The sequence below is a fragment of the Nansenia antarctica genome (assembly GCF_963989245.1).
Source record: "Nansenia antarctica genome assembly, chromosome: 3".
Classification (NCBI taxonomy): Eukaryota; Metazoa; Chordata; class Actinopteri; order Argentiniformes; family Microstomatidae; genus Nansenia; species Nansenia antarctica.
This window is the reverse complement of record NC_137688.1, coordinates 9,559,314-9,581,736: the sequence shown is the minus strand read 5'-3', so window position 1 is coordinate 9,581,736 and position 22,423 is coordinate 9,559,314. Positions and strand designations below refer to the sequence as shown.

The 22,423-nt window shown below is 45.7% G+C and overlaps 1 protein-coding gene across 1 annotated transcript in view; it reads right to left on the bottom strand.

The window, feature by feature from the left end:
* The window catches only part of LOC308152413 (ecto-NOX disulfide-thiol exchanger 2-like), a 106,162-nt gene extending 84,083 nt beyond the window's left edge, over positions 1-22,079 (bottom strand). The window contains exon 1 of the mRNA XM_080525392.1: positions 21,944-22,079. The gene's annotated coding sequence lies outside the window, so the exon portion shown is untranslated. The remainder of the gene's footprint in view (positions 1-21,943) is intronic.
* Positions 22,080-22,423: the final 344 nt, after the last annotated feature.

Sequence of the window (22,423 nt, the reverse complement as noted above, 5' to 3'; positions counted from 1 at the left end):
TGTGTTACCGGTTCTCGATTCCTATCCCTACCCCAGAATACATTAGAAGAAGTCTTTATCAAGCTGAAAGGGGATTAACTGCCTGGGGAAAGTGCTGGCTTTTACTGTTTACATTCATGTCGGATTCTAGTTTTTTCGTTAACAAATATTCACAGTAAGCAGACCGTGTGTAGAGGAAGGGAATGAGAACAGTTACAACATCTGATCCTAAAAAAAACTCAGGAAGACAAAGCCTGATAAAACACTCCCTCGATTCCCACAGTCTCCTCATCTTGTGTACTATACCACATCATTCCACAGGAGGACAATAAAAGGGGAGCTCCCAAAAGCAAAGACCCTCTTTCTCATCACTATCACTTTATGATCTTATTCTATTCTATTTTTTATGACTTACTTTTTTATGATTTTTTTTTTTTTTTTACTTTATTGTATTATTGTTGATTTTGTATCCTGCTGCAATGCCAATGTCAAAGAACCCGAGCCTAAGAATTGTACTCTTGTGTACCCGTACAAGAGATATAATAAAAACAATTCTAATTCTGATTCTTTCTGGGGGGGAATACAGAGGAGGTTTCACCACCAGTCAAAAGGACAGGTGGATTCGGTTGTTAAGTCGTGACGTGTTTCCGGGTCCAAAGTTGGCTGAGGCACTGTCTTCGAAATGCCTCAGTAATAACAAAATAGCTGACAAATATGGGGAAAACGGGAAAGTGCTGTGTCCCTTGTTGTATGAATAGATCCGAGTCTAAAAAACGATTGAACTGTCATTCAACCGCTGTAGTACACTGGTACTCTGGTGCAGTGAATTTCTGGTTTGGACCCGGAATTTGCTAAACGTCACGTTTGACGTCAGACTTAACAACCGAATAGAATCAGGTGAAGAGGGTTAGGGCCATAGAGAATAGAGATAGGCTTACTGTTCTATGTTCACTATCTGGCTAGGAGATCAGAGTAAGATGAGGTCAGAGACAGAGACAGAGGTACATTGTCTGTATTGTATTGTTTACACTGTATTGTCCTTCCCAATAACTCTAGGAGCTCAAGTAGAATATCTCACTGTCTCTCATATCAGAGAGGATTCTGGGAACCTGACTGCCTGCATTTCCTCCGGTTAGACAGACCCACACAATCACTACACAGACAATGGGGGTGTGAGGTGGGTTGTATATGAGTGGCGCTTGATGGAAATGAATATAGATCCGTTGAGTTCATTTACATTTGCATTTCTGGCATTTAGCTGACGCCTCTATCCAAAGCTACTTACAAGAAATACATTTGTCTAAGTAAGTGAAACATCTATCCATCAGTCATCGCAAGAAAAGTAATCCGCTTGAGGCTTGAAGAAGGAAGATTTTTTTGGTTTTACTGTACTGGGGGGGGGGGGGGGGTCTTCAGTCTAGGGTGGAAGACATGGAGTAACTCAGCAGTCCTGACAGCAGTGGGAGTTTGTTCCTCCTGCCCTCCCTCCGCACCTGTCTGTCTCTCTCTGGTCTACTGTGTAACTTCACAACGTTTCCTTGTTGCTACCGTACACATGGAGTGTCTATTTCATATTCAGCACATATCGGGTGTCTGCCTTGGAGAGGAAAGTCAGGCATGAGAAATGGAATCCTGGTTGAGGTTATTATCCCACTGAAACACTAGACCACTTAAGCGCCATTTCAGGGGTATGAAACATCTCTAAGTGTGTGTGTGTGTGTGTGTGTGTGTGTGTGTGTGTGTGTGTGTGTGTGTGTGTGGATATGCTGCATTACGGGCGGCGTGCGCTGTGGGTGGGAAGACTGTGGGTGGTCATGGCTTATTTCCCTGCATCATACAAAGACAAAAGCACAGCCATTAGATGGGCTCTATGGTGTATCAATATCTCTGTGCTCTAATGTGGTGAGCAGGTTTTTTGTGATGAAGGTGCACCATCTCTTCTGTGCTCCATTAGCCAATAACAGAAGACCACACTGCTTTGTGGAGACAAATGAACACATTAGGCAGTCACCTCACGCTTGGACATGCACAGAATCTGATTGCACTGCAGAACTGAGGACTCTCTTTACAGAGCAGAAGGACACACAGAGAGTAGTGATAGTTACACAGAGAGAGAGAGAGAGAGAGAAAGTGGAGAGATGCTATCACTTATATACACCACATTTATTGCAGGGGACGACACTGATCTTGAGTAAAGACACTGGCCAGTAAATCTCTCTATCAGCTGATTCAGTCCAACACACAAGAGACTTTATCCAGCCAGTGAAAACATCTGCTAAAACTAGCATGGGGGATGGAGCATGACAGAATGGGACATAATAACAAGCATAATAGGTCTCATAGCTCAAGAATTCAAGAACCGTTTCCTCTGGTTTTACCTCAGTTAGCGGAACATATGATAGGCATTCGGTGATATGACACTGCATGTTGAACTCATGTTGAATAATCCACAATTTAGTTTAATGTAATAATCTCTGCTCAAAATTATTTGTGGTGCCTTTACTTTTTTCCCTTTTTTTCTTTACTTACTTTATATTTTTATTAATTTGTTTTAGTAGCTACATTAATAATTCTAAGTATTAATTCCACATCAAACGTATTGAGATGCCTATGTTTGCGACAATCACCCTGCTGTTGCTGCTGCTGACAGGATCTTATCACCAGCAGCCAATTACCACAGAGGATTCTAATCACCAGCAGCCAATTAGATCACAGGAGCTGTTGTGAGAAAAATGTCAGCAGCTCAGTGACCTCCCGCCTCTCTTATCTGGCTCCGCCCCCTCCCTCCAGACAGCTCTAATGTCACGGTTACGGCTGGTGATGGAATGCATTCCATTCCCGACGCCTTCACTCTTGACTAAAAAAAAGGAAATCAAGTCAACACCCTCTTCACAGTGAGCAACCAGACTCCGGCAACATTTATTCACTATCTACACTTGATGATAAGACTGAAGCTTCCCTGTAGTGTGTGTGTGTGTGTGTGTGTGTGTGTGTGTGTGTGTGTGTATGTGTGTGTATGCGTGTTTGACCCTGTCAGCTAACACAGTATTAAACCTGAATCATCAGAGGGGAGAGTGCGCCACACGTTTGCCTCGTGATAACACAGCTTTGCAGATTGATTATGGGAGAGGAGATACAGAGATTTACTCTCCACTCCGCTTATTCTCCTTGACACGGATGGAATGAAGGATGCCTTCCTCTTCCTAATGCTGTCTGTGCAGGAGTCAATGCCAGGGCAGCTCTGCTACATGCTGGTTCCCATAACAACAGATGACCCCTGGAAGTAACAGTTTATTCTACCAGAGCCTCTCGGTTCACCTTGGTGATGGTCACCTTGTTACCATGGAGTTAGCAAGGTCGGTACAAAGTGAGGTAACTAGGTTCTTCTCTATTGACCGCCATGTCAGACCAAGGTCGGGCAAAGAGAGAGAGAGAGAGAGAGAGATAGAGAGAGAGTGAGTAAGAGAGAGAAACTGTGTGTGAGAGAGAGAGGGGGGGGGGGGAGGGAGAGAGAGTGAGTGAGTGAGAGAGAGGGGGAGGGAGAGAGTGACAGCCTGCCCTCAGTGACCCTCACGGAGCATGTGTGTGACAACATGGCTGTCAAGTGTCCGTCTGGGGAGACCTGCTCAGACCTGTCTGTCACCAGACCTGACAGAGACAGAGGACAGGCTGGCCTGACAGGCCACACCTCCATCCAGGTCTCTAACATGGACACATCCATCTTCATAGTCCTCTACTGACACTCATCAGGGACAGGTCATCCAATAGCTTAGATAAGACCCTATAGAGCGGAGGGATGGAGGGAGGGATGGAGAGAGGCTTTGACACTAATGGTCGTCTTGACAGGGTATCCAACCACTACAAGCTTAGTGGACCACCTCCGTATCATTTGGAAATATGATTTCATTCACGACATTGAGTCGTTTACTGATGAAAAACATTATGCCTCCTTTCTGAAATACCTAAGGGAGGAAAGGGGGGGGGAAGAGTGCTGAAAAGGGGAAAGTTAAAAAGGTTGCTAACAACATCACTGTGATGACACAAACATAAGCACACTAGAATACCCAGAGACCTCCAGATATACACGAACTGATACATCAAAGGCAGAGCTGTCACTGTACAAAACTAAGCATGAGACTACAGCTTGACGAACAACAATCTGCACAATAAAAGCTCATTCTGACATCCTCCTGACGGTAATTTAATTAAGAATGTGAAAAAAGTTGTCCTCAAATTATAAATATCTGTGTATGTATGTATGTTTTTTTCTTTTTGTTGTTGATGTTTGTTGTTCATAAAATGTGGGGGGAATAAAAAGTATACTTAAAAAAAAACAAACATATCCAGCGAGGACGTGGGTTTTACAGCTGAGTAAATAGATATCAGTATTGATGCATACGTTATTCCTTTTATGTCGCAGTGTACCATTGTAATCTGTGACAAACATGTGGCCATTTCTGTCTGTAAACCCCTGGACGCTCAACCGGCTTTAAAACTTTAAAACTGTTACGTAGAACTTGTCAAATGTGACATCACTACTAATACGGTCATTCGCTGTCAAGACACCACTTGAGGGTAGCTGACACAGTTTACGGAATAGCAACTAGGAGCAGGAGCTCTTATGAAACATGAAACACTATCATCTTCTGCTCCTCTGCCCATGCAGGGAATGATACAGGCTACCATAAGAGAGAGAGTGGGGGGGGGAGAGAGAGAGAGAGAGAGAGAGTGGGGGGGAGAGAGAGAGAGAGAGAGAGAGAGAGAGAGAGAGAGAGAGAGAGAGTGGGGGAGAGGGAGAGAGAGTGGGGGAGAGGGAGAGAGAGAGAGTGGGGGAGAGGGAGAGAGAGAGAGAGAGAGTGGGGGGGAGAGAGAGAGAGAGAGTGAGGGAGAGGGAGAGAGAGAGAGAGTGGGGGAGAGGGAGAGAGAGAGAGAGTGGGGGAGAGGGAGAGAGAGAGAGAGAGTGGGAGGGAGAGAGAGAGTGGGGGGGAGAGAGAGAGAGAGAGAGAGAGAGAGTGGGGGAGAGGGAGAGAGAGAGAGAGTGGGAGGGAGAGAGAGAGTGGGGGGGAGAGAGAGAGAGAGAGTGGGGGAGAGGGAGAGAGAGAGAGAGAGAGAGTGGGGGGGAGAGAGAGAGTGGGGGAGAGAGAGAGAGAGAGTGGGGGGGGAGAGAGAGAGAGTGGGGAGAGGGAGAGAGAGAGAGAGAGAGAGTGGGGGGAGAGGGAGAGAGAGAGAGTGGGGGAGAGGGAGAGAGAGAGAGAGTGGGGGAGAGGGAGAGGGAGAGAGAGAGAGTGGGGGAGAGGGAGAGAGAGAGAGTGGGGGAGAGAGGGAGAGAGAGAGAGAGTGGGGGAGAGGGAGAGAGAGAGAGTGGGGGAGAGGGAGAGAGAGAGAGAGAGTGGGAGGGAGAGAGTGGGGGGGAGAGAGAGAGAGAGTGGGGGAGAGGGAGAGAGAGAGAGTGGGGGAGAGGGAGAGAGAGTGGGAGGGAGAGAGAGAGTGGGGGGGAGAGAGAGAGAGAGTGGGGGAGAGGGAGAGAGAGAGAGAGTGGGGAGAGGGAGAGAGAGAGAGTGGGGGAGAGGGAGAGAGAGAGAGAGTGGGGGAGAGGGAGAGAGAGAGAGAGAGAGAGAGAGAGTGGGAGGGAGAGAGAGAGTGGGGGGGAGAGAGAGAGAGAGTGGGGGAGAGGGAGAGAGAGAGAGTGGGGGGGAGAGAGAGAGTGGGGGAGAGAGAGAGAGAGAGAGAGTGGGGGGGGGAGAGAGAGAGCAACAACCCAAATCTGTAGGAGTGTAAGTCATTGTTCGAGAGGAGGGTTGCCAAGCAGATGATTACATTTTCCCAGTGTGATAGATATCTGTCCTTCTTATGTGTCAAGGAGAGATGGAGAGAGCGATAGACTGAGGGAGTCCGATAGAGAGAGAGAGGGAGGGGGGGGGATATTTGTATTTAATCGATCAGGCTCCCAAAACCCCTTGACAAAAACCTGCCTCCGTGGAGCGGAGTTCTCTGTTTATCTGAGCGGCCGTCACCAAGGACCAGGCGACCGATGTTCTCGGAGGGCAGAGGAGACCGTTGTCCTTAAACGGCTTCCAGCATCAACACCTTCTCTAGGACTAACCTTGACTTGACCATCTCCTCTCCTGCATCCGAGGGACTGGATAAAGGAACAGTGTTGAGGCCCAATCATCTCAACTCCATTACTACACAGCAACAAGTGGATGCAGAGTTGTTACTAGTAATGACGGCGGTTCCATCAAAGGAGAGAGTGGTCTTGGAACCAGAGAGAGCTGGTTGCCAGACAACCGTACAGCAAAGGTATTGTGTCTGAGTAATAGATGGGGGAAAAGAAAAATCCTCTGGAAAAAAAATCCTCTATGATCGCGACCGTCACCTGCAGTGAGCTGCAGCATCACAGGAGAGACTGTCTGTCAGTTTTCCCACAAGCGCTGTTCCTCTGCCAGAAAGGGGCCACTCAATCACATTCAGACCATTTTTTTTTTACATTTCCATTTTTACCATTTAGCAGAAGCTTTTATCTAAACGAGTGATTGTAACCTACTGGTCAGGGGTGATTCATGGTATGGTTCTGAAATACACCGTTGAATTGTATGAATTGTATTAAGTGAATAGACCCAACATTTAATCGATCTATTGTGACGCTGAGGTTAAAGTCATTGGCCTACAGTACACACCGATGTTCAGTTCCAATCGTGGCAGCGGCAACAGAGAAATGCTTCAGTGAGGAGGAGATGATGACATCATCTCCCTTCCCTTGCCATCCTTTCTGAATGGCTAAGACGTCATGACTGTGGTGAGACAGGCAGGCCTGTGCAGTACACTGTATGTATAGCATACGTCTATCAAATGTGTGACTGTCTGAATGTTCACAATGACAGCTTAAAGCGGCACAAGTTATTTTATATGCACTGTAGGTCGAGGGGGGGGGTTCCCTTATATATTTTGTTGAAGTAATCTATGCAGTGAGTCAAGTACTGTAGATAATGTGCAATATTGTCAAGTATTTCTACTGAATATCACAAATGTCCATCCACTAACAGCACTGAGTACAGGGACGGAATATCAATATCTCTTCCACCAAAAAAGTGGGCTGCCCCCCCGCACCCTCCCCCCCGCATCCCTCCCCCGCACCCCCTCCCCTGTACTATTTTCATTTGGCAGATGACTCCTACTGTACTGGAAACCACTGAAAGACAGGAAGAAGCAGTGTAGGGGATTCACTTAGGTCTGCTACATACATTTGACTAAGTAAGTGAATCATCCACCAGTCATAGCAGGAACAAGTAATCTATGCTCAGGGGCCATTGGCTGTTGTAAATTGCTAGAAGAAGGAAGAAATAATCAATATGAATATGCATTTTTTGGTATTATTTGTACACGGGGGTAGAGAGGCTGTAGATGTCTCAGGAGGGACAAGAAGATCATGAGTGTGAAGCTGAACATGATGCATGAAACAGTCAATATTACCATAATACCTCCCTCTGAAATCAATTATATCTCATCACCCAATCAAAATCATATTGCAGAAAGTTGTGATGAGTATTTAAGGATCTCTCTGACTCTCCTCTCTCCCCCTCTTTGAATCAATAACCTCTTTACTGTCTTTAATTGCAATGCTGTGGGTGGATGGATGATCACCTCAGGCTCCCAGCATTATAAAGTCAACTAGATCACCTCAGGCTATCAACATGTCAACTAGACCACCTCAGGCTCAACTAGTGTCAACATGTCAAGGCTGGGAGCCTGAGGTGATCTAGTTGACTTTATAATGCTGGGAGCCTGAGGTGATCATCCATCCACCCACCCACTCATCCAATCCTACCACCCACCCACCCACCCACCCACCATCCATCCATCCATCCATCCATCCATCCATCCATCCATCCATCCATCCATCCATCCAACCACCCACCCACCCATCCACCCATCCATCCATCCACCCACCCACCCACCCATCCATCCATCCATCCATCCATCCACCCACCCACCACCCACCTATCCCTTCATATGTCCATCCATCCATGAGACCAAGCCCACCATGCTCATATGGCAAGGGATGAGCAGGAATGAGTTAACCATCTCTGTCTCTCTCTCTCCTCTCCTCTCCTCTCCTCTCCTCTCCTCTCCTGCGTGTGCAGTCATTCCTCACACTGAGTTATGGGGGTGAGAGATGGAGAGGAGGATAGAGACAGTAGCAGAAGAGCAATGGAAGGATTGATGGTGATGAGGGGGGGGGGGAGGGGGGGGGAGTGCAGTACCTCGTTAAAGGCCCAGCTGTGAGGCAGCTGCTGTGGGTCAGTGGAGATGGCTGGAGGTGGAGAGACAGAGAGGGGACGAGAGAGAGAGAGAGGGAGGGGAGGGGGGTTGATAGAAGAGGAGAGGAGCGGCGGGTCTCTTTGATGTGTGTGCTGCTGCGAGCGTGGCACTGACTTATACCGGGGGATTCCTGCAGCCTCTACGTTATAATGACTGACTGTGGCGAGAGAGAGAGAGAGAGAGAGAGAGAGAGAGAGAGAGAGAGAGAGAGAGAGAGAGAGAGAGAGAGAGAGAGAGAGAGAGAGAGAGATAGAGAGAGAGAGAGAGAGAGAGAGAGAGAGAGAGAGAGAGAAATCGACTACAGCGGCTACAGCACAGCGAATAATGTTATGAGAGTGTCTTTCTCGCACCGAGACCTTGTCAGCCCTGTCCAATCATTGAGATATGAAAAAGCAAAAGGAATCAGTAAAAGGCTTCCTTCTGTAAAAGTAATCTCCAGTTAGAGCTTATAGTGGAAGGGGACAGTGGAGCTGGCCTCCGTCCCCTCAGAGAGCTCTGTGCTTTGATTCAAACAAGGCCAGAGAGAGCGTGGGGGTCATTCCTGTCACACTGTGAAGCTGCTTCAGTTACACACAACAATAGTCATGTGAGATGCGTAATTCAACGCTTCCAACCGTCCGGCCAATCAAAAGAGAGTGTTATTCCTCTGGTGTTTGGATGCGGTCTGAGACGGAGGTGTAAATCCTTGATGAACAACATTGGGATATCACGCCTCAACAGCCTTTGCATTTGAAATTAAACTCGGTGATCCCCTCAATCTCAGGGCTGCTTTCTGGGCTCAGGAACAGTCCCTCGGCAAGAGGAGGTGGCAGATTCCATTTCACCCCCATGGGGGGGGGGGGGGGGGGCGGGGGCTGAATTAGTGGCGGAGTAGTGGGGGTCTGGAATTGGATACGGAGAGGAACTCAGAGGGATGTAGTTAAACACTAGTTTAAACCTGCTTCAACTCTGACATACAATACCATAGCACCTCCCCTAACCCCCCCTCCCCCTGTGTGAGAGATTCTCTCTACCCTAGACATGTTTCCTGCTCAATCGTACTTTTTTTTTCATTAAATAAAAACTTCTGTGGATTCGTCTTGAGTGGTGTAATTCACATTGGAGTATGTGGGGTTTCTATGGAACACAAATTATTCCCTGAGAGTCAGTGAATTCTGCTCAGTCCACAAGCCTCCCTGTGTTGCCAGCCAGGCAGGCAGGGTTACTGTAGACTAACCTGGGGTTTGAGGGCCGTTTAATGGAGCATTTCTCACAGAAACACCTGCTCCATTTGTCTGACTAGACACCACAGAGGTTACAGTAAAAAATGAAAAAAAGAAGTACTTAAATGTAAAAGAAACTGCCTTAAACAAGATATACTTAAAATTGCCTTCCAACATGATCCTTTAATGGTACATTTGGATTTGCCAGGGGAATTTAGTTGAAAGACTTATATAATTTCATTTTTTTTTCTTCTGAAGATAAATCATGAGCTGCTCAAGTAAGAACCATGACGGGGAAAGCTTTGACAGACTTGCCAAAGATAAGGGGCTCCAATTTGGTTCCACTAAAAGTACGCTGCGCATCACAAAGTTTAGTTGATATGGGTGCTATTGGTAATTTCGTTCTGCAAAGTTTCATTTAGCGCCGAGGCAGAGGCCAGGGATACCGTCATCGAGTAGGAGACGTTGAGCGTCCATTGCCTTCGCCTGGGAATGGATCATTATTTTATTTGTTTGACAAATAAGATTACCATCACTTACAGCTATGGGCAACACATTCAACCACAAGCTGAAGTGTTTATTATATCATAATCTAACCACTCAACAAGCAGAATATAATCCAACAAGCATTACTAAATAGCTTACAGAATGTAGAAACATGAGAACACACTAGGCCTCCTGTACTACATGTGTAGAGGATGTCCTGTTGGGATGATGGATTACCCTTGAACACAGCTGTGCCCCATTCAGACACATTCCACAATATGACTGGGATATTGTATGATATAAAAAAATGATTTAAATAAACACTTTTAAATGTAAAAGTGCACTTTAGTCTTGGCAGCTGGTAGCCCATATACAATCTGGGCAATTTTAAATAAACATATCCTCACTTCAGTACAGGCTATAGTATTCAGGATGTAAAGTGCAACATCAATCTATCAGCTATCTATTCCTGTGAGGTTCTTCTGTAAAAAGATAAGCTTGTCGACATTCTCTGCAGCAAGGCGAGAGTGGTTTGCGGTGACAATGTCCCCAGCACTGGACAACTGTCTGGAGGCATCGGAGAGAGACTGCTGTTCTTTCACTTTACCTACTCTGCTTTCCTACTTCCAGTCAGTGTTATAGTTGAGTGGTGGCAGCGAATATGCCCCATTATTGGAAGTGTTTCCATGCGCAGATGTAGGGTGTTAGGCAATGCGCGTTAGGCATTGCCTAACACGCGTTAGGCAATGCTTGCAGACAATAACGTTTCTGTTCACTGTTTTCGTTCCCTCATCATTGTATTCAACGCCAACACCGAAATGACCCCCTCACTGCAGATTAGTAGGAATCCAGGGCTTACCCCCACTCTCCTCGCCATGGTCACATCTTTTTTTTAGGGATCGGTGTTGTTGTTTCTCCGTTCTGTGAAGGCCCCTGTAATTGGATATTATTTATTCGCAGGAATGATTCTCCAGCGAGGCAGCAGCGACAGAGACCAATCAGACGGTGAGGAATGTGCAACTGCGTTCCAGACCGACTCAACCTCCGACTCTCAATGGAACAGCAGCATAAACCGAAAATGCCACGATTCACTAGTGCGTACTGAACCGTGGATGGCGAACCGTACGGTTCAATATAAAACCTAACCATAAAGTGTTGCACTCCTAGTGCCCGTTATGATCAAGTAAGTGTCGATTTGCGCCTATTGTTAATTATTGGACGCAGAAAGGCTAATTCGCCCTCTCCCGTTGACAAGTCCTCCCACCCTCACATTGACATAATCGGTGCAACTTTTGTGTTGGCCGGAGCAGACGCAACTTGAGGTGACACCAAATGACCAGAACAGTCTTTGCACATGGTTTTAGTGCTGTGCACCCCCGTTTAGCGGAAGCAAATGAAAGCCTATAGACTTCTATACAGGCATATGACATGATAAAACAATCTCACATCTACGTGTGGATTCTTAATTCACAGTCAGGGGAAACGTCCGAAAGGAAAATCATGTCAGAAAAGTTTCGAAGTCAATTAATCAAGGGAAGAAGTCTAAAGCCGCATTTTTCATGAACTGCATTACTTCTTTATTCCTGGAAGGCTCATCCCAGGCTGATGGATGGAGGCAGAAACCCACCACAGGCATACGGTACTTGTTTATAACCCTTCCGATGTGTTGTCAGGAAAGCTAGCACGTCTGTGCTAACACAAACTGGGACGCAAGAACTCCCTCTCTCTCCCTCGTTCCTCAGAACCCCCCCCCCCCCCCCAAAAAAAAAAAAGTCATATTGCCGCTACGCGTTAGCTTTAGCAGTAGCATAATAGGACAGATCCAGTTCTGTATGTCCGTCTACCTCTTTACTCAGAAGACTTCGTATTGTAGCTAGCATTAGCGTTAGCTTCAGTAAGTAAATAAACCACAGAAGCCATTTTGTTTGTTCAGAGGGGAGGTCTCTGGCACCACCAGGTCCTCACATCCCTTATTCATGTGTTCAGGTCAGACACTGCCGTGCCGCCCAGGGCTGTCTAGAGCGGGAGAGGACGGGAGGGATGGAGAGAACAGAGAGGGAGAACAGATCACTGATGGGAGACAGGGGGAAAACTAGAAAAGGGTGGAGGTGAAGCCCTGACATCATATTCCCTTGATTTAATCCATCACTGTTACAGGTGAAAGAGAAGAAAGGGCTGGGGTCTGGGATCTCCACACGGACCAGGATCAAAGGGAACCCCGTCTGATCCAAACGTTGGTTGAATGTTTAATAAATGAGCGTGGCGATGTTCAGGTGGCTGTTTGAATAGGACAGGGCTCAGGGGAGAAGTGAGAAGGCCAGACCCAGCCCTCCTATGAGGGATCCCTAGCCCCCCCTGACCACATCGATATGAGTGACTGTCAGTCATTGAACAGGATTTGACATGATGCCTTTCATCCGAGTCTCTCATCTCAATTATCAATGATATCTTCAGTGTTAAAACACGACCTTGGTTCATCCCCCTGGTGCGACATACGGCTCCCCCTCTCTCTCCACGACTGGGTAGGATGAAACGTGAGTCGTGATCCTCTTGGTTCTGGTGGGGGGGAATTCTGCAGCAGAGAACAAGCCACACCCAGACACCCTCACAGTCACAGTCATACAGGTAAGGGAACACCAAGCAGACATGCACTCGTTTACTCATGAGAATAAGAACACGGAAACACTGTTCTTCTTGCAAGACTACACACACACACGCGCGTGCGCGCACACACACACACACACACACACACACACACACACACACACACACACACACACACACACACACACACACACACACACACACACACACACACACACACACACACACACACACACACACACACGCGCGCGCGCGCGCGCGCGCGCGCGCGCGCACGCACGCACACACACACACACACACACACACACACAGTCTCTGCTCTAACACACCGGGCCCACAGCTGCAGTAGCGGTTCTGTTCTGCTGAAGGTTTGTGCTCCCTGAAGCATACTGCAGGAAAAGCCTCTTCACAGCTTGTTGTACAGATTCAATCACTCAACTCTCTCAGGAGCACAATGATGCATGCAGGGCCATATAGGCCTAATACAACCATATAACACAACCAACACTTCATATTAAAGCAATCAACTAATGAATACACAGAACAAATAATGCACCCCTCTCTAAAAGGAGAAAGACATGGACATGAGGTTTGTGTGTGTGTGTGAGTGTACAATTGTGTCATATCCACTATCAGTCACTGTCAACCCTAATCCTGTCTGTCACTACAGATGTATGTGTCTTCACTGTCGAGAGAGAGAGAGAGAGAGAGAGAGAGAGAGAGAGAGAGAGAGAGAGAGAGAGAGAGAGAGACATGACATCCAGCTGTAGATCTCTGCCACTGAGAGAGGTGCTTATGGCCTGGCCTTAGACACACATTCTAACACACCTCCATATATCTGTATGGATTCAGACACTGCTTCACGCTGACAGGTTAAGGCAGGGGTGTCAACAGCCTCCTGGGGCGGTCCAATCAGGCGATCATTTGCGGGTGATTTGCGAACCAGCTTTCAAATAGCAAGATGGGAGTTAGGTAATTAAGTTATATAAGAAATCCCTTCCCTGACTCCTACCGACTAGTTATTGTACTCTACGGTAGATGTAATATACAAAAAGTATAAATACTACTACTACTACTACTAATAATAATAATAATACACAGTATAAATATGCCTATAGTATCTTAGTGTTGCTTCTTATGGACTTAAGTGTATTGCTTGATTACATATTCATTCTATTTTTAGTCCCAACCTTCAGATGCCCACAGATGAAACCATCTTGAAAACGAGGCGTTTGAGTGAGCTACTGCAACACTGTGACATTGAGCTCAGTGGAAATAAGGCATTGAGTGTAAGATGAGTATAGGCTACTGTTATAGGCTACTGTTATAGGCTACTGTTATAGGCTACTGTTATAGGCTACTGTTATATAGCGTTATTATAGCGACTATTGCATGCAGCAGTGGACATGGGTTTAGTTCGACTAACAAATGTATAGTTTTTTCCAACCCACGTGAGGTTGCATTTGCTCCAAGCTGGCCCACGACCGAGTGAAACACCCCTGGGTTAAGAAGAACACGACTTAAGTTACTTTTTAACAGCACGTCCCAAGCCAACACTTGAATGGGGGTAGTGGTGGTCTAGTGGTCTAGTGGATAGTGAGTTGGACTTAGGATCGGAAGGTTGTGAGTTCAAATCCCGCCTGAAGCCACACCACTACTAGTGTGCCCTTGGGTAAGGCACTTAGCCCTCAGTTACTCCAAGGGGAATGTCCCTGTAATTGTAAGTCGCTTTGGATAAAAGCGTCTGCTAAATGGCAAAATTAAAAAATTAAAATTAAAATTAATGAATGGACTCCAAGATTAAGCGCTCATAATGACACATCTCCCATAGGAGACTCACCTTCCCATCAGGGAGTCATTTAAGTATCCACCTGACTATCGATCTACCTTCAGTCACCAAAGAAGGATCAGAGGAGGAGGGGAAGAGGGACCCAGAGAAGAGGCCAGAGAGGAGAGACAGCGCCTGGTGTCTGGGTGTCCCCCTCCCACAGGGCTGTTAGCAGAGACAAACTGCCCTGACTCCACCTCCACCACTCTGGGAAGAGCTCCGGGCTCTAAGGGGAGCCTTGTTTCACTGCCCTCCTCTCAACTTGACACACTGCAAAGCTCCCAAGCACACTGACCAATGAGCTGCTGCTCTGCTCCTCACAGCAGACTGACGTGCTGTTCTAGTGAGAGGCAGCTGGAGCAGAGGGACGTTAATTAGCAGTTGTGGAGGAGGGAGCTGCAGCCCCCAGCGGGCAGAAGTCTGACCCCCAGAACAGCCCTGAGATCAGACCTAAAGACTCTCATGTGATCTTTCTCTACATCCCCTAAAACAGTGGTTCTCAACTGCTCTTTGGGACTCACATTTTCCCATGGCCATTAAGTCGCGAGCCACTTTTATAGAATTCAAACCAAGCAAATTTATTTTTTAAAAATGGGCTAGTAAACACTTATAACACAATGTCATCATGACATTTTCTTTTTTAATTTATATATTTTTTACATAGAGTACATTACTCAAGCAATAGCAAACTGATCCTGAAATTTAAAAAAAAAAAAAATGAGTATGAACATCACAACTGCCTGATGCTGATCCTGGTGAATATGAATAAAATGAACATCATAACTACATATCTGTGTTTACACACACAATATGATAATCTCTCGGAGTAGGCCTACTAAACGGTCTGGCATTTGGAGAAGCTAATGAGATAATTGGGGGTGTGCTTTACTCCTGATTGGAAGGCTGCGATTTCTGTTCTAAAGGTTGATTCACACCTGTAATTTGGTCCGATTCATAATATGTTACAATGTTGCACTTGGTTGGTTGGTTGATTGGTGTTCACACTGCAATCTTAACAGAGCAAAATGATCTTCAGGTCTGCTGTGGTTCTGAATACACCCTCAACACCACACGCTTGCTAAAAGTTTTGTGACACACACTGGGGGTTTCAGTCACTTTTTATCGTCAATGTACATACATCCATATGTGACAGCTGGTAGCTGGTAGCCCAAGGTCATTTCTGTTGTTTACATACTCTGGAACAAATTTGCGCTTTTCCATAGTTACTGCTCGAATGACAAGTGACAGGCTAAGTTCTCATGTTTCCATGGCAACGGCTAGCCTACTGCACGTCTTTCACGCAGGTCTGTCAAAATAAAAGTCTGACATCTGAAAGCTTTTCAACGTTTTTTTTTTTTTTGGGGTCGCCACCCACCAGTTGAGAAACAGCGCCCTAAAAGATGTGTGTGTTCTGGGGAGGCCTGCCGTTACGTTAAAAATGCTCTTTCAGCTATTAGAAACACTGACATTCTGTTTAGGCCTAGGTTTACTTAAATTCTAGGATCATTTTAGTATCTTCTTCAAAGCCTCTCATTTACTGCGAAGATTTGTGGATCTCAATCTCAATCACACACACCATCTTATGTTTCCACTCCTAAAGCTCTCTTATTTTAGACTCTGCCAGGCTGTCCAATCACAGACTAAGCTTGACGACTTGAGGCGACTCATAACCAAATGATTGGATGTCAGCAGACAGGAACACAATGGACAAAGAGAGCAACAGAAATTAATTCATAGACCGAGATACTGTACTGTCTGTGAGCATAACATAGACCATCCAGCTACACACAGAGTACAATACCATCCTTTGTCTTTCTGTCGCTCACAGAGACATTCACTCATTACCGCACTTACAGTATGCAGAGGCAGACACAGCTAAAACATGTGCTCCCTGTTACTTCGCGCACACACACACACACACACGCACACACACACACACACACACACACACACACACACACACGCACACGCACACGCACACACACAACACACAACACACACACACACACACACACACCAGGCTGTTGAGGAGCTGCCTCTCTGCTCATCTGTCAACACCAGGAGGAGGGGACAGTCCTGCTGGGTCATTCTACCCTCCACAGCTCATCTACCCTTCCCTTCATCACCATGGGGATCAATAGCACCTTATTCAGGCCTCCTCTGCTAGCTCTCATTAAAGGTAATACACATGGGATTGAACAGGAGGAGCCTGACTGCTATTAATTCCATCTGCTATTTACCAATCAACCTATCCTTCTGCTTTTCATACAGTTGAATGTAGTTTTTGTATTCATCCTTCAAACATAACCACACATTTATTTACTTCATCAAGACCTTAATTTTTAAGAAAAGACAACTGTTTAACGGTTTGAGTCGCAGAGGCTTCTGCTCCATATTGTTGTCAGGGCAACAGCGTAACACTACTCACCACAACAGAGGTTCATGGGCACGATGAGACACTTTATAATAAATAATGGTCCATTTGCGCTGCCTCACCATAGCTCTACCATCATCATGGTGAATCCAAACTGACCTTACAGTTATGAGTAGCTTAGCATTTAAACCGCAATGGGTCGCACACATAAACAGAAAGACAAAAACTGTTATTTGCATAATGAATGTGTGATAACATGTGAATAGAAGAAAGCCCATGCCCAGCCTCAGAAGCAGATGTAGGCTGCAGTAGGCTGTGTGCGTCTAGGCGTAAAGGCCAGTGATGTTGATACCAATACTGAAAGTGGCCAGTCAATGTGTAACCATGTGGATAACGGATGAGGCAACAACTTATCTCTCCTGAGTGTGCTCATGTGTGTCTGGTGGGTTTCTGAAAAAAAACATTACTTTACATAAATGTCTCTGGCAAACCAGTTGATTGCAAAAAAACCATTACTTTACATACATTTCTATGTGTGTGTATGTAGGCTACAGTAGGCTGTGTGTGTCTGAGTCGATTTCTCTGGCAAACCAGTTATTGCAAATCAGCAAAGAACAATTAAAAAAGGCCAGAGGGGAGTTTTCCACCCTCTATCAAAGGTTCAAAGCATGGGGAGTGAGAAAGAGTGAGCCGACCCTCGATCCCTAATGAGCTCCACATTTCGCAGGTTGAAGTACCTAAAGTATTATATGAAATATGAAGCTCTTTGACATGCAACCGTGGTACTCAAATGACCCTTAAGTCCTGACTAAACACAATCAGTGCATTATCTGTTGCATGGTATTGGTGAATGTGATGACTACACTGTTACACTGACGTCAACAGGTGGAGGTCTCTGGACCTCACTCTGAGTACTGTGGAACACGGGCCTGCTGGTGTTAAAGGGATGTTCACTCTGAGTACTGTGGAACATGATGGGCCTGCTGGTGTTAAAGGGATGTTCACTCTGAGTCCTGTGGAACACGGGCCTGCTGGTGTTAAAGGGATGTTCTGCCTCTTTTACATCTTCCTGCTTTGGCTCTGGCCTTGGCTGTCGTTGGTTAGACCAGACCATTTTTAGTTAGATAGTTTAACTAATAGTTACTAACTAACTAGTTAGATTAGATAGTTTGCTTCCTTAGATACCAAACCAGGGTCAAATGTTAAAGAAGTGGAACTTCCCTTTAAGGCCAACATTTCAGCCTTAAGCAACAACAGTATTGAACATTACAATGACAATTCAACACAAATGGATGTGTCTTCATGTAAAAACATATCCCCAATAAACGTGGCTGTTGCAAAGTGAAGCCTATTCATTTGTTATTCTCTGCTGGGTGTTAATATACAGTAGATGCTGTGAAAGGGGAAATCCTCGCCCTGTAACAAACCAACAGTGTTTAACAGCTCACTCTCTGCACCCCCTAGAGCTCTACACACAAGTCTGCTGTCTTGTGCCTTTGTGGGCTGGTTATATAATGACAGGTTGAGAAGTCATGCAGCGTCATTGAACCCTGTGGCTCTGCTTATGGGATATTTAGAAGACACATTTCCTTACAGAGACACTTAGAGAGAGGGAATCCATTATCTCTCAACTTTACAAGGAACACATATATAAACACAGCGTATGTGTTTGCTAATTAAAGAATGGCAATGCACTGAAATATTCAATGCCTCCATTTCACCAGGCCCAAGGCAGAAGCAGAATACTGTAGAGTTCAATCTACATTTCCTTTCATGTCTTCTTAATTGGGTCACAACTTAGCCAGCGTCGCTGGGCTTTTCTCCTACAAAGTGTTGAGTGGGCAGGATTTCTATTACACTTCATGACTTTGGAGCTGTTTCAAGGTTGTTATTAATAAGTGTCAAAGCTAGCTACTATATTGTACTGTATGAGTGTGGTCTTATACAGTAAACTGTATGCTGAGTGGGCAGGATTGCCATTTCTCTTAATTCATCTCCAGTTGTTTAATTAGTTGGTCTAATGAATGAATGAATGAATGAATGAATGGTCTTTATTGTCATTGCTACAGTACAGGTACCAAACAACGAAATTTAGGAGGGGTGGCTCCCCTGGTGTTAGGAAAGAAAAAAAAAGAAAAAAAACACAAGAAGGGAAGGAGGCAAGTCAAGGCAATTAAAGTCAAGGCAATTCAAAGTATTTACTTAATCAAACTATTTGATTCATTAAACAGTTGCAGTGTCTATTAGCTAGACAAAATGGACATCCCTTAGGGCTGTAAGCCGCTGTTGATTGGAGTGATCTAGAGGTTTAGGGGTTGAACGTTTTAGCACATGGAGTAGGACATGTCAGCAAGACTATTAAGGTCTGGGGACTATTTAGGTTCCCCCCTAATGAGATGAATCTATCCATTAGAATGCCCTAACAAGGGTAAATCCTAATTAGTCCATGCTCCATCTTCTCTCCTCAGAGAGCTGAAGGACTAGACGGAGTCACCTGATGCCAAGGAACATTAGAGACACTAAATGTACCCCAGCTCCAGATGCTGCTGATTGTAGTTACTATTGAGCTGCTTTTAATCCAGGCAGCAGATTAATCATTATTGGTGACGTGATGTTATGTTGCTAAACAAGTGTACTCATTAAAAAAAGAACGTTTCTGAGGCTTGGTGTGAAGTCTTCACAGTCTGTTCTAAGAGGCGCCGTCCCTAAGCCCAGACGCACACTGAGACGGTTTTCCCAAATGCAGACATTTCTGATGAGAGGGTCTCGTAATGCAAAATCCACAATCCACGTCACGCTGTCTTGATGCAATGTTACACTGCACAAGCACAAGCACACACTCGGCACAGCAGGGGCTGTCTATTCCTAAACAAAGAATGGACATTTTTAACGATCGTGATCATTTCCGCTAGATACGATTAGATATGAAAAAGGCAACGTTGGTTGTGCCTTTTCTTTCATTTCATGGTTCCGTGCCAAGAATTAGAATGGATTTTATGTAGCTATTATTTTAAGCTTTTTTTTCTTTTTTTTTACTCAATGTTTGTTTTCAGAGACATTACAGTACGCAACAGACATAAGCACACAGACAAAACAGTGAAAACAACAAAACAAAACAAACATATTTTAAGCTTTCTATACGTATATTCCCAAGTGCCACAGTTTACAGCATCCTGGTAGCACCTCTCACCCTGGTAACACCTCTCACCCTGGTAACACCTCTCACCCTGGTAATACCTCTCACCCTGGTAATACCTCTCACCCTAGTAGCACCTCTCACCCTGGTAGCACCTCTCACCCTGGTAGCACCTCTCACCCTAGTAGCACCTCTCACCCTGGTAGCACTTCTCACCCTGGTAATACCTCTCACCCTGGTAATACCTCTCACCCTGGTAATACCTCTCACCCTAGTAGCACATCTCACCCTGGTAGCACCTCTCACCCTGGTAGCACCTCTCACCCTAGTAGCACCTCTCACCCTGGTAGCACTTCTCACCCTGGTAATACCTCTCACCCTGGTAATACCTCTCACCCTGGTAGCACCTCTCACCCTGGTAATACCTCTCACCCTGGTAATACCTCTCACCCTGGTAGCACTTCTCACCCTGGTAATACCTCTCACCCTGGTAATACCTCTCACCCTGGTAATACCTCTCACCCTGGTAACACCTCTCACCCTGGCAATCCCTCTCACCCTGGTAATACCTCTCACCCTGGTAGCACCTCTCACCCTAGTAGCACCTCTCACCCTGGTAGCACATCTCACCCTGGTAGCACCTCTCACCCTGGTAGCACTTCTGACCCTGGTAGCACCTCTCACCCTGGTAGAACCTCTCATCCTGGTAGCACCCTGCATGTAGAAAAGAAGACACCACCAAAACATTCGGACGTGTCACAATTCTAATCGGATGTGATCGTGTCTTCTCCATGTCCTTGACCAACTCACACCATGCAAGTTCACCACTGGCGACCCGCATTTACCAATATGTACATTTGGTTGTGAGAACTTGGCTACAGGCTTACATGTTATCACTTAAGACTGAACCCTACATACAGAACTGACACAACTCAGGCGATATCTCACCAATGTAACTGTTCTACAATGTCAGCACAGCAGTGGAGAGTAGAGGATTACAAAATGACTTCTCTGATGGCTTTTATCAAAGTATGCATGCACGCACTAACGCACAATGCTATTTCATATGACCGGCACATCATGACCTTGAATCTTTTTCCATCTAATGTCTATCCATCTATCTTCTATCGATTTGGGAGTACACTACAATAATGACAGCTCTATCCAAGGTTTCTGAGACACTCTAGTTAGCCTCACTGGGTCTGTTACTGACAGTACAACATCATTCTGAATACATGATATATGCCAATTATTTTGTTTACCTCCATCAATCTGAACTCACTCTAAGACTTCATGCCTGGTTCTGCATAATGCTGCATAATAATGTGAAATGAAAAGCAATTAAATTAAATCATACACAGTATTAAAGGGTCATATATTCATAAGAATGCACAAAGATGAATGGTAAAAAGAGTGGTTCATTAACACTGATAATTAGTCCAGACCAATTAACGTCACTACGACAGCAGATAGAGGCTTGTTCTTTAATTAGAAAGCACACTGTCACTTATTAGATTCGGGCCTCATTAAGTAAAGACTACTCCACTACACACACACACACACACACACACACACACACATTTCCTCGCTGCCCATTGCCCATCGTGCGATAGGTCACGTCATGAGAGAGAGCTGAAGCCATTTGTGAGCTTTGATTGGCAGGTGCTGTTGGCCCAGTACCAGCCAGTCTAAGGTGTGAGAGCAGCAATCACAGCTGAGCAGACTCCTGAGCTCCAGACTGTCATGACCTCCTCAGCCCTGGCATCAAGGCCCTGAGGAAGTCTCACCGCAGGCAGGGCGTAAATGGACAACAACAAAGACCTTCTACCAAATCTGTCTCAAACTAACAGGCTTACATTCACACTCACAGTAATGTGGTTTAATAAACAGGCCTGTGAATAAGTAGTGTGCAACGCAGGAGGAGCTAGTTCTGTCTTCCTCGTATGCTGAAATAAGAAGAATCTTCAGTTGTTATGTCAGTAGTGTTGCAGTAGTACTACAGTACTGGTCCATACCTGGAGGCAGGCTGGGTCTCTTCCTCTTCTTGATGTTCTCAGCTCCGTTCTCCTGAGGACACTCCGTCACCAGCGGTCCGTTGGAGCTGCTGAACTGCAGGGGCTCGTTGTTGCCCGAGGGGTCAAAGGGCAGCGGGTTCAGCCCTGAGAGAAAACAAACACAACAAACGGTTACAGCAACGCTAAAGACAGTTATTGACTGAGCGTTTACAAATCTGACCCGAGACCTGAACTCTACGAGCATCTAAAGTACAACGTCCATTATGAGTAAAGGCAGAGAGGAAGTACCCTGCAGCAGCATGTGTTCCCTTCAACTGTCCAGGGTCAGAGAAGAGAGAAGAAGAGAAGAGCCTCTCTCCAAACGGAGAGAGATGTACAACCATGTAAACCATATTAAACCACATATTCCCCTTCCAACACAGAGAGCAGAGTCCTCCAAAATCACAGTAGAAGTCCACCCATATTAAAGCATATATTAAA